We start from the raw sequence: 16035 nt of genomic DNA, 5'->3' as shown, positions 1-16035 counted from the left end.
CTTCATGATATGGCTACACATACAAATTGTTAGGATCCATGTTTAACTTCTGAAGGTAGCACAAGCTTTTGGAATTATTCAAAATGTAGTGTTCTCTTAAGAAAAACTATAAATAATGTACTTATTTTTATACCACAAATCCCATAGAACAGAAACAACATAGTAGAGATATAAGTAGCACCTATTATTAAAGTATGTTCATACTTAAATATGACATTTCTTTTCTCTTGGGAGAGACTGAAATATATATCCAAAGAGAAAGCCATAACACACATACAGCTTTTACCTAGAAATATGTCTTCCCTAGACTTGAAATCAATCAGCCTTGGGAATCTGGAATCTGTCTGTCTGTAGTGCATTTCAGTAACAAAACTGTTACCAAAGCCCACCACCATAAATCCACTTTTAAGTAAGCTTCCCGCCCCCCTCCCCGAGACGGAATCTTGCTCAGTTGCCCAGGCTGGAGTGCAGTGGTATGATCTCGGCTCACTGCAACCTCCACTTCCCAGGTTCAAGCAATTCTCCCACCTCAGCACCCCGAGTAGCTGGGATTACAGGTGTGCACCACCATGCCTGGCTAATTTTTGTATTTTTAGTAGCAATGGGGTTTCAGCACATTGGTCAGGCTGGTCTCAAACTCCTGACCTCAGGTGATCTACTTGCCTTGGCCTCCCAAAGTCCTGAGATTGCAGGCATGAGCCACCACACCCAGCCTTAATTAAGCTTTTAACTCCCTATATGAATTACTTAAAAAATAACTATTGGATCTAACAGACAGACACAAATTCAGCAGAGTGGCTTTAGGTGCACGGTGTTCGCAAAAAAGAAGGTGTTACTATTTTTTACCCCAGCTGTGTCAATGGAACAGCTGATGCCCTGGCCTACTGTGATTGGACACACATTCTGACTTGCAGCTGCAGTTTCCCCTTCTTACAGCTGCTCCCAGATGAGACCTCTGCACAGAACCCAGTCCTGGCCACCACTGCCTGGTCCTCTCCAGCGGCCTGTGCAGAGTTCCACACTAGCTTCTTGTTTGTATCAGTCCTGTAATTAAGCTGGGGCCAAGAAGAGAAGTCCCAAAGAGGGCAACAAAAGTGCGAGGCAAAGAACTGGCTTTTGGCTGCAGCTTCCCCATCCACTTCCTTCTTCCCACCTGACCTCAATTTAAGAGAATGGAAATGGGGGCCCAGTCGGGAAGAAGGAAGGAGCATGAGGAGAGAAGGACAGTTTCTCATATCTGTGTTTTTTTGTTTTTTGTTTGTTTGTTTTGAAACAGTCTTGCTCTGTCGACCAGGATGGAGTGCAGTGGCATGACATCGGCTCACTGAAACCTCCACCTCCAGGCTTCAAGCAATTATCCTGCCTCAGCCTCCCCAGTAGGTGGGATTACAGGTACCCACCACCATGCCCGGCTAACTTTTGTATTTTTAGTAGAGACAGGGTTTCGCCACGTTGGCCAGGCTGGTCTCGAACTTCTGACCTTAGGCGATCCTCCTGCCTCGGCCTCCCAAAGTGCTGGGATTACAGGTGTGAGCCACCGCACCCAGCCCATCTCTGTTCCTTTACTGCTTTGCTGCTGCAACCTTCTCCATCCTCTTTTTCATTCTCAGTTGCCATTTTGAGCTTTCTTCACAAATTGAATCCTGTTTTCCAAATTGGCCAGTGAAAAGTTTTTGCCATGCTGAAATCATTTCCAGAGCTAAATCGGGAAAGCTGAGGCAGCTGGGCCACCTCCAGCTGGCTGGAATGCAGCTGCAATAAAAGGCAGTGTGAATAAGGTGTATTGAAGCTACACTGGACTCGTGTGAAGGGCCGTTTATTCAGAGGGGGTGGAGGTGAAAGGAGAGAAATTAATGAACAGAAGAAATTAAATTAGCTCAACCACGCCTTTAAAAAATATACTGAAAAATAACTGACCTGCCATGAACCTTCTTACAAAAATGGAGACCTCTGGGTTTATTATTTGCCAGGCACCCCTTGGCAGGAGGCGCTCCTGAGCCAGATAAGAGCGAGCCTGGAGGGGCTGAGCAAAATCTGGTTTCTCTTACCGCGGCCAGAAGGATGGAAGACACAGTTGGGAAAGTCAATATGCAGCTGAGAGACAAGAGGCCACCGGAGCTGATGAAAATATGTAATTAACTAATCACAAAATACCCGACACAAAACAAACGTGTCTTTTCATCTTAGCTATCACATTTTTCTTCAACAAAACGAAAAGAAATCATGACCTATCGTGTTCTCGAAAAATTATTGATCAATTTATGAGCCTAATGCTTTAATTGACTGCAATAATATTTTACTCACACTTCTAATCTGATCTTACTGCCACTCTGAGAAAAGCTAGGGGGAATTCCAGTGGAAGAATGATGGTGTAGTTACAAGCAAAAGGGTCTTTAGACTGCAGTATATTTCATATTTTATGTTATAGGTATTTGTATTATGTTTTATATTATAGGGGTATTTAGTAGGACAGTATTATGGAAAATTATTCCTTCCTTAACTACCTAATTTTAATATTAAAACATTTCATAATATTAAAACATTGACAGAACAATAATGAATACTGGTATTAAATATCTTAAATACTGTTTAGTGCTTTCTTTACAGTTTCAAAGTGAGAGTACGCATTTATCTTCATTTTCACCTAAATCTGTCTTGTTACATAGAGAGTGAGATGTTATACCTATTTTTTTATTTCCACAATCAGATATCCAGTAAGGGAATAAACATAAATCAAGTACCATAGGATATTTTGTCAAAAGCATTATAGAGAAATGGGATAGTAATACAAACAATCGTTTTTTTTAAAAAAAATGCTGTTTTATACAAACGACTGAGCTCCATGGAGTTTGGCATTACATCTAAGAGTACTCTTAGGTGCGCCCCCAGTGTCTATAGATCCTCAGGTTACAGCAATAGGCATTTCGGAAATAGTTATTAGTTGAGGTACGGGATTTTACTTTATTACCTACTGAAAATCTTACCCTCAAAAATCACATCCCCTCCAAGAAAATTCCAGACAAAAGATGTTCTTTGCCCCCCTTCAGGGTCTATAATTTATCAACAGGTTGGATATCTTCTAGAATTATTTCATATTCCGTCCCATCTGAACACAGCACACTCTGAACCTGTTCAAAGGTAAGACAGGATTTAAAAGTCCTTATAAGGCATTGCTGTGGCATGAGTTGGCACTTGGACTAACTTCATCCAATGGGCAATGAGTTTGGGGAGCACCTGAGGGTGTGGTACCCAGCTTGCCCTTCATGATTTTCGATGACTGCCCAGCTAAACCTGCCTTCCGTCCACCATTTACTCACGATGTGACTCAGAACACTAGGGTTTCTTGGAAAGATGAACCGTTTCTCCACTGCATTTTCTCTTAAACCTTCGTTTTATCTTCCTCTGGTCAAAATGAACTGTAACAAGCTTAACAAAACACTCCCAAGACGATCACGTATAGTGGGGTCAGCCTGAAAACAGACTTCAGCTCTGCACTGCCCATTAAGGTAACCAGTGACCACATATGACCATTTAAGATAATATCAATTAAAATGATAAAATTAAAAACTGAGCTCTTCAGGTGCAGAGGCCACACTCAAGTGCTCAATACCCATGTGTGGCCGGGGCTACTGTATTGAATAGCACTGATAAAGAACATTTCTATCATTACAGAATCTTTTATTGGACAGACGTGTTTTACATGATTATTCTTCCTACCTTCTATATAAACTCTAGTCATTATCGAATAGAGATGAGTAACAAAATGAACATGCATGCCAGTTATGCACTGTCGGTTTGAAACTAGTATCCTGCCCAATAGGTTCTGTACATAGTTCTCAGTTTACTCACCACTTGGCCCCTCTCTTTGTTTCTAACCAGAACCACTAGATACAGAGATAGATCCAGAGCTGACCTAAGTTTAAAACATAAAGAGGTGAAACACGCCATTAGCTCCTTCTCCCACTCCTTTCTTTCCCTATCCATTCTTCTACTCAGCTATTACTTACTGAGCCACAGTGCAGGCACTGAAGATGCAAAGCTGAGTTATTCTTCATTCCTGACCTCCAGGAGCATAATCAAATGAAGGATATGGAAAAGGAAAAAGAGGAATTTCCTAAGAGCTCCAATAAAGGCACAAGCAGAGTTAGGGGAGCAGAGAGCTTGGCTTGAAGATGATTATGGAAGGGCTGGAGCTAAGGCAGAGTTTCTCAAACTTGGCACTTTTGGCCTTTCGGCTTGGACCATTCATTGTTGTCCTGTGTATTGGAGGATGTTTAGCAGCATCCTTGGCCTCAACCCATTAGATATGTGCACTCCCCCCTAAAAACTGTCTCCAGACACTGGAAACGTTTCCTGGGGGCAAAATTGCTGCCTTTAGAGAAGCACTGAGCTAAGGCCACGTTCGTTTACTTACTCCATAACATTCGTGAGGCACTTACTGCAAACTAAGTGGTGAGAATAATCAGAGGGAAGGACAAAGTCCTCACAGTAAGGACCTCAAAGTCTGGTGGGAACTAGAGTGGACAAATGGGCAAAGGAGAAGGTGACTTAGAATGGGGGGACAGCATGTAAGAAAGTATAGATGGCTAGCAAACCCGGGGAATCTGACAGCGGGGAAGGGGGCTCGGTGCTGGGAGGAGAGCGGGTGTCAGGTGAGGGCCATGTGAGGCAGGACCCACGTGAGGTGGGAGCAGTCAGATCATGAAGGTGTTGGTGTGCTGCAGGGGTTGTACCAAAGTCAGATTTTATTGTGAAGAAATCTGAACAAAGGAATAAATGGGCAGGATTACCTTTTGGACGGTGGTATAGACTTTGTCCCACCAAAGTGTGACTGACAAACACAAGTGATATCAGATGTCTACACTGCAGGCAGACTGACTGCGAGTCTTTTTCCAGGTAAAGATAACCAGGTTCCAAATCACAGGTGATACAATAGGGACGAACAGGGAGACAGGGATGTGACTGATGTCTCTGGGAAGGACAGGGCTCACTGCTGGTGTTGTAGGGAAGAGGAGGGCAGGACTGTAGGCTGACTTCCCAGTTTTGGGGCAAGGACAACTACGTATATGGGCCTCATATCAATAAAGGTGGGAGATTCGGGAGGAGCAGCAGGTGAACAAAAAGAGGTCTGGACGAGGGAGGGGAAGGCTGCCTTAGTTGGTTAGGGCTGCTGTACCTGCTGTACCACAGATTGGAAATCCAAGATCAAGATGCCACAGGTTTGGTTTCTCCTGAGGCCTCATCTCGGCTGCCTGATGGCTGCCTTTTCTCTGTGTCCTCACATGGCCTTTCCTCAGTGTGCAGGTACTCCTGGGGTCTGTTCCTCTTCTCATGAGGACACCAGTCCTACTGGATGAGTCCCCACCCTAATGGCCATTTTAAATTAATCACCTGTTTAAATAACTTATCTCCAAATATGGTCACATTCTGAGGTATGAGGGGTTAGCACTTCAACATCTAAAGTTTGGTTGTGGGTAGGAGGCAAAATTCGGCCCACAGCAGAGGCCAAGGATGGCATCCTGGAAAGGAAGCTTTATGTGGGGTTGAGAGCCTGGTTAAATTGTGTGGAGTCCAGGTTCTGCCTCCTCTAGCTTTGGGACCTGGATAAATCATATATCTTGCCAATATTTAAGGGACAGGCTGAAGAAACAAAGTTTGTAATAAAGAATGAAAATGAGTGGCCAAGAATGTTGTTTACCTCAAACATTTATCAGTTCTTTGAGTTGGGAGCATCTCATTTCTCTTTCAACTACTTTGAAATACACGATAAATTATTCTTAACAATAGTCACTCTACTGTGCAATCAAACACTAGAACTTATTTCTTCTAACTAACTCTATGTATGTACTCATTAACCAACCTCTTTTCATCCCTTGACACGACCTGTCCAATGCTGAATGATCCCTAGACAGCCTTTCACAGAAAAGCAGCTCCTGATAACTGAGGTTATCTCATGCATCCCACAGGCTGGATCTACTCCATGGCCACCCTTGCGATCCTGGACACCTATCCTGGCCTTCCTTCCCCTCTTCTGCTCAGGGTTCTCCAATGAGTGGCAAATCCCACCCCGGAAGAGACCCTCGAGGCCTTTCCCCTGGCTTCAGGCCATAATAAAACTTACTAAAGTTTACTAAAGAAAATAACCTTCTAAATTAAATTATTTGGCACTTTAAAAATCAGAATTGCAAGATACCTTAGAAACTGCCTAGTTGAGTCTCTTTAAGATGAGGAAACTCATGCTTGCAGGTATAGACAGTTCTGGTATGTTTAACCACAAGTGATGTGATTACAATCAGCCCATTCGATTCCTAGGGTCCAACCTCCTTTTCTACAAGACGGACAAAACAATAGCTCCCACCCTCCTTGTTTGGAGGGCATTTACTGGTCCCTAAGTCTGTAGGGGCACAGCAATGAAAACTGCACACCAGTCAAGCCCTTCTGACCTTACAGTCTAGCATGGAAGAAAGACTTTGAACAACTAACCACAAGTGTCCTGTCAGTTACAAAATAAAGAACAGGATCCAATGCAAGCTTGGGAATGAGTTGCCAATGTAATCTGGGGGATCAGAACAACCTCCTGCGGGGAGATGACACTCTAAAGGAAGGTGCTGTGAGAATCAAATCCCATTGTGTATTGGTTTAAGAGATATTCCTACCAGCCTATGCTGGGCGAGAAAGTGTGCCAGTGGCTGGGGATTTCCAATGAACAGGACAGATGTGGCTCCTGCCCTAATGGAACTTACATAATGGATTGCACAAATAATGAATTAATTACAACAGTGATAAATGTCATAAAACGAAATGAAATAATGTACATAACAGTGTTTCATGAGCTTTCACCTGCCTTATAAATGCTCCTCTGTGCTAATAATAATAGAAGTGGCAATGGGAGAATAAAGTCAGAAAGAAAGCTTCCTTTCTTCCTGCTTTCCTCTCTCCCTCTTCCTCCTGTTCTCCATCCATCCTGCCTGTCTGTCTAGGCAGCTGGTAAGATATCTGTTGTGAGCACACCAGGCACACGGTAAACAGATAGTCATTTATGGCGTTTTCTTCTCCAATCTTACTTAGAATGTCAGATTTAAATGTTATCAGTGTTTGTTTTGATTTGTGTTTCTTTTTCCTGGATGCTTTGATCCATCAGAAGGCACTGGCATAATTAGTAATATCTAACTTTATTACTAGGAGAAAATTTAAGACCATGGTCCCCATGCGTCCTGGCTAAGGGGATTAAAATGAGTAGCAGTTACAATGCTTGATATGGCAAAGTGGAATAAAGGCGACCCATGGAACTTTTTAAGGAGTAGACACCATTAAAGAGAGAAGACCTTCACCAAGAAAGCCTGGTGCTGTAGCTGCATTGAACCGAGAGAGAGAGCCTGTGGGCCTTTCCAGGAAATTATGGAAGAAAGTAGAAGTTTTAATAAGTTCACTATAAAAAACATTAAATTTCAAAGCCAAAAAACAATCTCCTAAGGCTTCAGTGGAATCTTAGCTCAGACTGTTTTGTAAACATGACCTAATCTTTATTAAAGGCTGCATCATTTGGAATTTGGCAGTGAAGAAGTACAGCAAAGAGAACACAGTCACCACTCTGAGGCCACGGCTCCTGAGCAGATGCTGCTAAAATGTCACAATCAGAAGCGTTATCATGCAGAGCCTACAGTGAACACTGTCAACAATGTGTGCAGGAAAAAAGTTTTAAATGTCTGATATGTTAGCACGTAACACACAAGAACCAATGAAACCCATCTTTTTACAACCACTTCAACTTTAAGAGCTAAGCCCTCATTACGATCAAAAATGTGTTGATAAAGAGCCCTGCTGGTAAGTCTGACGTCAGATTTCATAAGTCACGAAGTTTTTAAGATAACTTCTACTGAAGTATAATATACAAATTAAAAAGTATACATATCACAAGCACATGGCTTGATGTATTGTCAGAAACTAATCATGAAGTTTTATGTCCAACTTCTACTAATCTTTCAAATAATGTGATAAGAAGAGGCAGTTTGACACAGTGAAAAGGAAAAACCAGTAGCCAAAGGAGCTGCTGGGTCATTTTGTTTCATTCTGGCTCTCTAACACTGGATAAATCAGTGACTTATTTCAGTCTTCATTTCCACGTCTAATCAGAGTAGACAATTTCTAAGTGTACCTTCTAGTCTAAAATGTTATACTTTGAAAATGTATATTGCCTTAACTGCAGAAAAGCGCTCTAGATGGTGTCACTCACAGTGTTTCAGATGACTCAGTTATGCCAACATGTTGCGCTTACTCACTACCATGCAAGGGAGAAAGTAGTTATGCTGCAACTTTTTCCTTCCCAGGCCACTTCCTAATACATTTACTAGCAAGAAATGCACGTCTTCAGCAACCATCCAAATCAGAGAAAGGCGACGCGCTGGTAGCAGAGTATAAGCAGCCCTTGGGTGCCTACACCCGCTTTCCCGTGAGCCTGTCAGAGGTGGCTCCCTGCTTCCTTGGCTCCCAGCTCTCAGCTCCTGGGGGCAAGCATGCCTGGAGTTGCCACCTGGTGCCCAATATTTCGGGCTACAGAACTGGCCTGTACTAATTAAGATATGTTTCTCTCCACGACTGTGGAACATAATTCTGATTTTGACTATGGCAAGCTCTTAAAGTGAGCCTTTTCTGAATTTTAACAGCGTGTTACTACTCGGGCTTGGTAATGAGATGTTCTTGCTCACACAGGTAGCGTTAGCTGCAACAATGCGTATGCTCACACTGATCAAAACTACGTTAGGTCTGTTAAGTCAGCTTTTCATCTCATTGTAACAAAAAAAGCATAGAAAAGGAAAATATATGATGAAAAAGATTATACTAGGAGGTCAGGTGACCTATATTAGGGAATTGCAGTAACTCCTTCAGATCAGTTGAAGACCACATACTATGGTTTCCACAAAATAAAAGGGATCCAAATACAAAGAGTTAACACATCTTCCAAAAATACTTATATGCTAGGAAAATTCTGTTGCTCTTTCCCACAGGGTTTTTTTTTTTTTTTTTTTTTTTTTTTTTGAAGCTCAGAGAACTCTACTGTGGCCTTTGATATGTCATGGCAATGACTCACCCAACTATCCCTAACTATCACATACCAGCCTTTGCTCAGCCAGTCGGTCAGCATATACTGAGTTCATCCTATGTGCTTGTTCCTAAGTTAGACACTGAAGAAACAAAATGAAATACGCCATTTCTGCCCCGAACAAACCAGTAATCTATCTGAATTGGGAAACACACAAACATTAAGTAATCAGTTACTGCTATGGAGGCCACAGGCACAAAGAGGGGAGACAGGGAGAAGGGCTACTGTGGGTGCTCAGATGACTTCTGTGCAATGGTAAAGGATACAGCTGTATTTAAACATGAAAATACTTCAAAATTAAAATACAAAAGAACAACCTAATGGATTAAAAAATCTGGGGGAAAATATCACATATGCTGTGCCATTTACCAAATGCCAACTGGCTCCAAGTTCTAGAAGTGTGTAATTAATTCGGCATATTGAGAATTAAGTATGCAAGAGTATTTAAAATGGGCAATGGGGCAAGCTTATTTATCTAAATTTCCTTGCTCTTAAAATCCAGTCCTCATTCTGGAGACACATTGTCCTAGGCCATTCATTCTCACTTGATGTTATTAAAACTAAAATATAGAATAAAAGGCAATGGTAAATACAAAAGTTATTTATGGACTAAGCAATAAAGCATGACACAGTAACCCTTCTAAAAACATAAATTATCTGAACTAATGGAAATGTAAATTTGTAGTAAATTATTTTTTCTATATTATTGACTAAAATAAGCAAAGGGTCCTAGAGGAAAGGCCTTACAAAACAAAGTATCATGCTGCTAGATCCTTAATAACCCAAAATGATCTACCAGTCCTCAGTAACCTCAATAGAAATGTGTAACACATCTGGAAAACAGGTGAAATTACTGCTTCTGGGAAATCGCACAGGTATGTTAAAATTCATTTAAATTGATACTTCAACCTCAAGATAAGCTGAATATAGGATAAAAAAATAGTAAGACACTATATATGACCACTCACAATTTGACTACTAACAGGCCAATGGACTTCTAAAAATTCCTCACAAGTAAATATGATTGCACACTTAAATATCTGGGTCAAATAACAAGTAAGAACACTCTGATTACTCAAATTAAACCATAACATTTTTCTTAAATCTGTTCAGCACATATACTATTGTTTATTAACAAAATTTTCAGGTCTAGAATTTAAACATCAATACAACATTGTGAGGAAGTATCTTCTGGGGAAAGCTGAATTTTCCAAGGATAAAAGCTTAATGTTAACATAAAGATAGGCTGTATAAAATAGCAAGCCCTCCTAGTCACAAAAAACCTATTTATATCTATCAAAATATTCCAATTATTTGCATCAAATGTCTATCATAAATTGCACAGCAATCAGTAAATTCACTTTGTTTTATTTACAAAGTTTCTAAATAGCTGATCTACAGATATTCAAGTTAGGAAAGTATACACATTACCACAAAAAAAAATTTTGGATTTATTAGTCTTTGATGATGTCTTCTTTTTCCAACTTCAGAATCAAATTTCTACAAATAGTGGTAAAATTTAATTTTAAAGTCATATAACAATATGATCATGATATAGGGTTTTGAAATATACATTGTTTCTTGTTTCCTACTTCAAATGCAGTACTTTGGTACATATAGAGAATTAGTTAATGTTGCACATTGCTTTTTGTATGAATTTCTTCAATGGGAATTTAATTAAGCACCCTTTTGTTGAGTATATGGAATTGTGTAGAACTAAAGGAAGAACTGGATAAATCCTAATCCAAAAGCTATCCCCATCTAATTCAACTTTCTGTGAATAAAAATATCTCAAAAGTGTTTCATCTACACAGCTTCTCTGGTCTAAAAGCTTTACAAGTTCAGTAGGAACCAGACATTAATCTCACTGCATTTTTTTAAAACAATGAAACCTCTTTACTTGGTTCATTTTCTTTTGTCTCCTCAATTAAAGCACACCTTCTGATACATTACATTTTCCTTCCCTTTAAATGCTGTACACACATAGTCTGACATAGATTTTGTTTCTTGCCTTGCTGGAAAGCTTGTCCTATTTTCCCCAAACTAGATAAAGTTCACTTGGATGTGCTTATGGGTGCCTCCCTCCCCTCCGGTGCCCTCCCAACCCTGGATGCCTTTCTGTCCTCCTCCATGTTCTTGGGTGGGCAGAAACCTGGGGAGATGCAGCCACCAGGCAGCTTGCTACTCTTCTGAAGCACATCTGGGCTTTATATTAGGCCTTTAATTAATCCTCAGTGAAAGCCAAGCTATGACATTTTGACTGGGCAGGCTCCAGTTCTGGACAGGTCTTGATTTATTGCGACTGAGTCTCAACCAACTTTGATTTATTTCAGCTTAGGGGAGGGAGGCAAGCTTGGAACAGAAAAGCGCTGTTGAATGTTGAGCACGTGATGTCAGGACAGGCCCTCCAGACTTCCAGGGCCACGGGACAAGCGGTTCAGAAGGGAAAGGCCATTTTAAAACCCTAAGATTTAAATAACACGAAATTGTACCAGACAAAATAAATGTAATCACAGAGGAGAGAAAATGGCTCCTGAAACAGCTGGCTGATTGTGGCAGGGGAGGAAGCCCCAGCCTTATCTCTGGGAAAAGGAGGAAACCCTGGGGGCCTCAGTGTTAATCAGGACTCTCATTTGCTTTCGGGGTCTGCTCTGTGTGGCTGTCTGTCCTTCCTGAGAGCAAAGGCCAGGAGGACTGCCCCCTCCTCAGCAACACCAACAACTGATAGCCCATTAAATGAGAGCAGATTTCCTTTCTGCAGGCAGACAGAATAAGTCAAAAGAAGGCAAAGTTATTCCATTAAGCAAAGACAAAAGGGTTAGTCCATTTAACGAATGATTTTGTTTCCTTTCCGGCCAGGCTTTCCTGACTGAGCCCTTAGTAGTGTGCTGTGCTCACTGCTGTGTCCTTGAGCATGGGCTGTCAGAATGGTGACTCCCGGTCCCCACACCAGCACTGCACAGTATCCTCCAGTTGGCCAAGTTAGGGCTCAGGCTGGTATCCACTTAATACCTCACTGCAGGCTTCACTGGGCCTAGCATGATGCCTGGCACATAGCCAGGAGCCCCCAGCACAGCAGCTTTGACTGCTGACAAAGCCCCGTTCCCTCCTTGGGGGTGGCAGAAGGAGTGCATGAGATGGACCTGTCCCAGTGTCACCTGGTTGACAAAGGGCAAGTGTCAACAATTCTCGGAGGCAACGTTAAGTTCCTTCAAAGGGAGATAATGGTAGGAAAAATGTGTTGCAAAACAAAGAAGAGGGGAAGCAGAACAAAGGGGGTAAGGGCAGAAAAGATGGAGAGAGGTTGAATGGACCAAGAAAGTAAGAACAGCATAAGCTCTGGCAGCCATGACATGAGATTCAGACTCCATCCCAGCGACCTACCTGCATGTGCTCTGTGCAAGTTACTTCACCAAGCTATGCCTCCTCTGGGGGGCGAGCACTTATTCTGCAGGGCAGCTGTCAGGTCCGGGGGAAAGACTTGCAAAGTTCTTCCACACTGGACCTCACCCCTGATGCCGAGGACACTGGCTGGTGTCATCAGAGGCGGGGACCTCAAAGATACCAGTGCATCTCCATGTGGTGCCAACACATAGCTGTGGATGCTGACATCTGAGAATAACCCCATGGGGCATCTGGGAACATGTGTGCAGGTGTCCCTGAGAAGGAGCGCACAGGTGGCTGTTGAGTCCGAGCCATCTGACACTCTCAAATGGAAATGGAAAGTACCCACCGAGTCTTTCTTCACAGATCCACACAGAATGGCTGTTCCAAAAAACGACACTGATCTTTACACAAAACTACCAAATAAGTGATGCTTGCAACAAGTATTACTGTAATTGTTAGCTTTGTGACTAGTCTTAAAGGTGGATCAGCACATTAGGGACCTCAGAGAAGCGCTATCACATTTCAAAGCTGGCTGCATGGCATATGTATATATGTATATAAGCCATCCTGTGGGTGGTCAGTTCCCCATTCCTGCAAATAGCGAAGTGCCAACATTGAGGGCTGGGGTGCCAGGACACAGTAAGCCAGTTCCAAGTGTGCAGTGAGCCTTTGCACCGTGAAACTAACACAATCCCAGGGATTCTTAGGTACTATTTAGCCCACACCAAAACACAAATTGCTGTTAAGTAAAATAACCTCGGTCAAGTTAAATATTTGATTAATAAAATGCAATTATTTTGTCATTGAAGTCAGCATATTTTAATTTTTATTGTCTTTTTTAAACCTATGTATGCACTGATTTTAGAAATCAAACTCTTTTCACATCTCTATGATACTCTAGTTTTTCAAAGAAATTCTCAAGAGGTTAGGGGGCTGTGAAGCCCCAAATACTGGCCATTCACAAGACCTATGAAGTCTACAGGTCCTGGGTTTGCATGCCAGGGGGTTTCCTTCAGTTCCAAAAGCTTTTGTGCTAGAGAGCAGGGAGGGAGGACAAGGGAAGGAGTAGGAGCTCTCCCCATCTGGGAGCTATCTTTGGATCACACAGACAGAAGGGGCTGTTCCCAAGGGTCCCAGGCTACCCAAAGCACAGGCTGCAAGGTCCTTTTCAGTAGCCATTCATTCCCTAATAACACTTGACATAGCACGAAAGGGGCAGAGAATTCACTGCAGCGGCTCCCTGCACACCCCCAGCCCTCCGAGAGGAGGCGAGGGTGGATCGCACGTTCCTCTCCCAGACCATAGAGGCTCAGATGCACTGCAAAGCAGTCAGTCCGTATGCTTCCAGGATTCCTTGTTTTTCTGTCATTGTCTCACAGGCACGTATGTGTGTCTGCAAGCACACAGCCTAACATTATTTGCTGTTTCGCATATGTAATCTCTCTACCCATTTGACAACTGGCTTCTGGGGAAGAAGGGTGGGCATGCATGTGTCAGTGTGTGTATCAGCTTGAACTCAACACACGTAGACTCAGATACTCTAAAGCTCCACGTGACACATGAGGGGAAGATAAGAAACTGGTGGATGGGTTCTAGCAAATCAAGTACCCCACGATCCCATGCACTGATTTTCAAAGCTGAATTTAAGCCAACAAAACGAACTTGGCACAAAGCAAGATACTGAGACCTCTGAATGACAGTAACTTTCTAAAAATATTTAAAAAGAAGTTTTGTTTAAGAAATCCAAAACCAACACCTACCTTGGGCCAATACAGTTTTGAAACAAGGGAAGTGACAGGAACCCTTCTGGAAATGTCCCACCTTTGAAGGTATTATCTTACTCACACAGGTGAACTCTGTTTTATGACATGGTATATTTCTTTTCCCCAGGAAACAAGCCAATAATTTCCTAAAGCAACTGTCAGTGACTCAGTTAATGTCACAAAGCAAGTCTGACACAGAGCAAGCATGAGAGTCTTCCACGGGAGGCAGGTAAGCCTCCTGAGCTGATACACACTTTACAAAAGCACAGAATTTTAAGGGAATATAGGGTTATAAATATAAGTTGCATGTCCACATAACAGAGACAATAACTGGCCAATAAATGAACTATGTAGTAGTCCCCTCTTATCTGTGGGAGATGTTCCAAAGTCCCCAGTGGATACCTGAAATTGCAAATACCAACAAATACCAAACTGTACACACACACAGTGTTTTTTCCTATGCATACATATCCATGATAAATAATTTAAAAATCAGGCACAGTAAGAGCTTAACAACAAGAACTAATAATAAAATAGAACAATTATAACAATATGCCAGCATCGAAACTCTTGCACCATGGGGCCATTAGGTAAAGTAAGGATTCAGTGAACACAAACACTACAATACTTCAACAGTCAACCCGATAACCAAGGAGGCTACTAAGAGACTAATGCGTGGGGAACATCGACAGTGTGGATCCACCGGACAAAGGAATGGTTCACGTCTGGGCAGAATGAAGTGGGATGGTGTGAGATTTCATCACGCTACTCAGAAAGGTGCATGATTTAAAGCTTAAGAATTATTTATTTCTGTAATTTCCCATTTAGTATTTTCAGATCATGGTTGACTGCAGATAGGTGAAGCCATGGAGAGTGAAACTGCAGATAGGAGGGGACAACTGTACCATCCTTTGTAGGCTCCTTTTCTTATATTTTTCACTTAAAAGCTTAAACTAATGTTTCTCTGCCCTAAGTAGTTTACAAATGTTGACCAATTTTGTTCTGAAAGTCTCTTGGCAAAAAATATTTACTTCAATCAAAAATTTCTTTAAATTTGGGCTATGCTACAAACCTCAATAAAAGTGGCATAATTTTAATTTCATCATTCCAGTTAACAAAAAGGCATAGAAATTCCATCACTCTACTCAGCCATCCTCCCTTCCTCTTGACTTCTTATCATTCCTCTGATCCCCAGACACACACAAGGCACCATGAGACAGGAACTGCTGCTCGAAGGCTTGATGATTCCAAGAGAAGTGAGAGGTAAGCTCTTCCCCATGGCTATTTGCTCAGACAGCTGGACATGTATTAGAATAATCTGCTGTAGTCAGTTTCTTCATATTTTTATGTAGCTAAAGATTAGAGCAGAAATTCAAAAATCAGGAGTTCTGTGTTAAAATCCCAGGTTTGCACCTGACTTATGGCTGACCCTAAAGGCAAGCCATTTAGAGAGAGGGGAGTTAGAACATCCACACCTCTGTAATTAGCATGCCTATACCAACCAGTTCAGAAAAAAATACTTTGAGATTCCCAGGGGAAAAAAGGTTACATCAATGAAAGAATGACATGGGATCCACCAGAAAACGTAGGATATTAGTCACACTAGTCAAGTTATAAACGTTTAATTTATCTGTATTGCTGCCACTAGGAATAAAAAGAGCACATCATACGTCCTGATGAAATTCCTTTTAAACAAAGACTTAACGGCTTTTGGAACAAGTAAAGTCTGGTAAATTAAGTGCGATAAAGCACAGAGAAAGGTGCAGCTAAACTGCTCTCCATAAT

General features: G+C 41.9%; 1 protein-coding gene across 3 annotated transcripts in view; it reads right to left on the bottom strand.

Moving 5' to 3' along the window:
* LOC105487306 (GDP-mannose 4,6-dehydratase) overlaps window positions 1-16035 on the bottom strand; it is a 635071-nt gene that overhangs the window by 290660 nt on the left and 328376 nt on the right. The gene's annotated exons all lie outside the window — the stretch shown is intronic.

This window comes from Macaca nemestrina, chromosome 5 (genome assembly GCF_043159975.1).
Source record: "Macaca nemestrina isolate mMacNem1 chromosome 5, mMacNem.hap1, whole genome shotgun sequence".
Classification (NCBI taxonomy): domain Eukaryota; kingdom Metazoa; phylum Chordata; class Mammalia; order Primates; family Cercopithecidae; genus Macaca; species Macaca nemestrina.
Note: the sequence above shows the minus strand (reverse complement) of the source record. Positions and strands in the feature narration are given on the sequence as shown.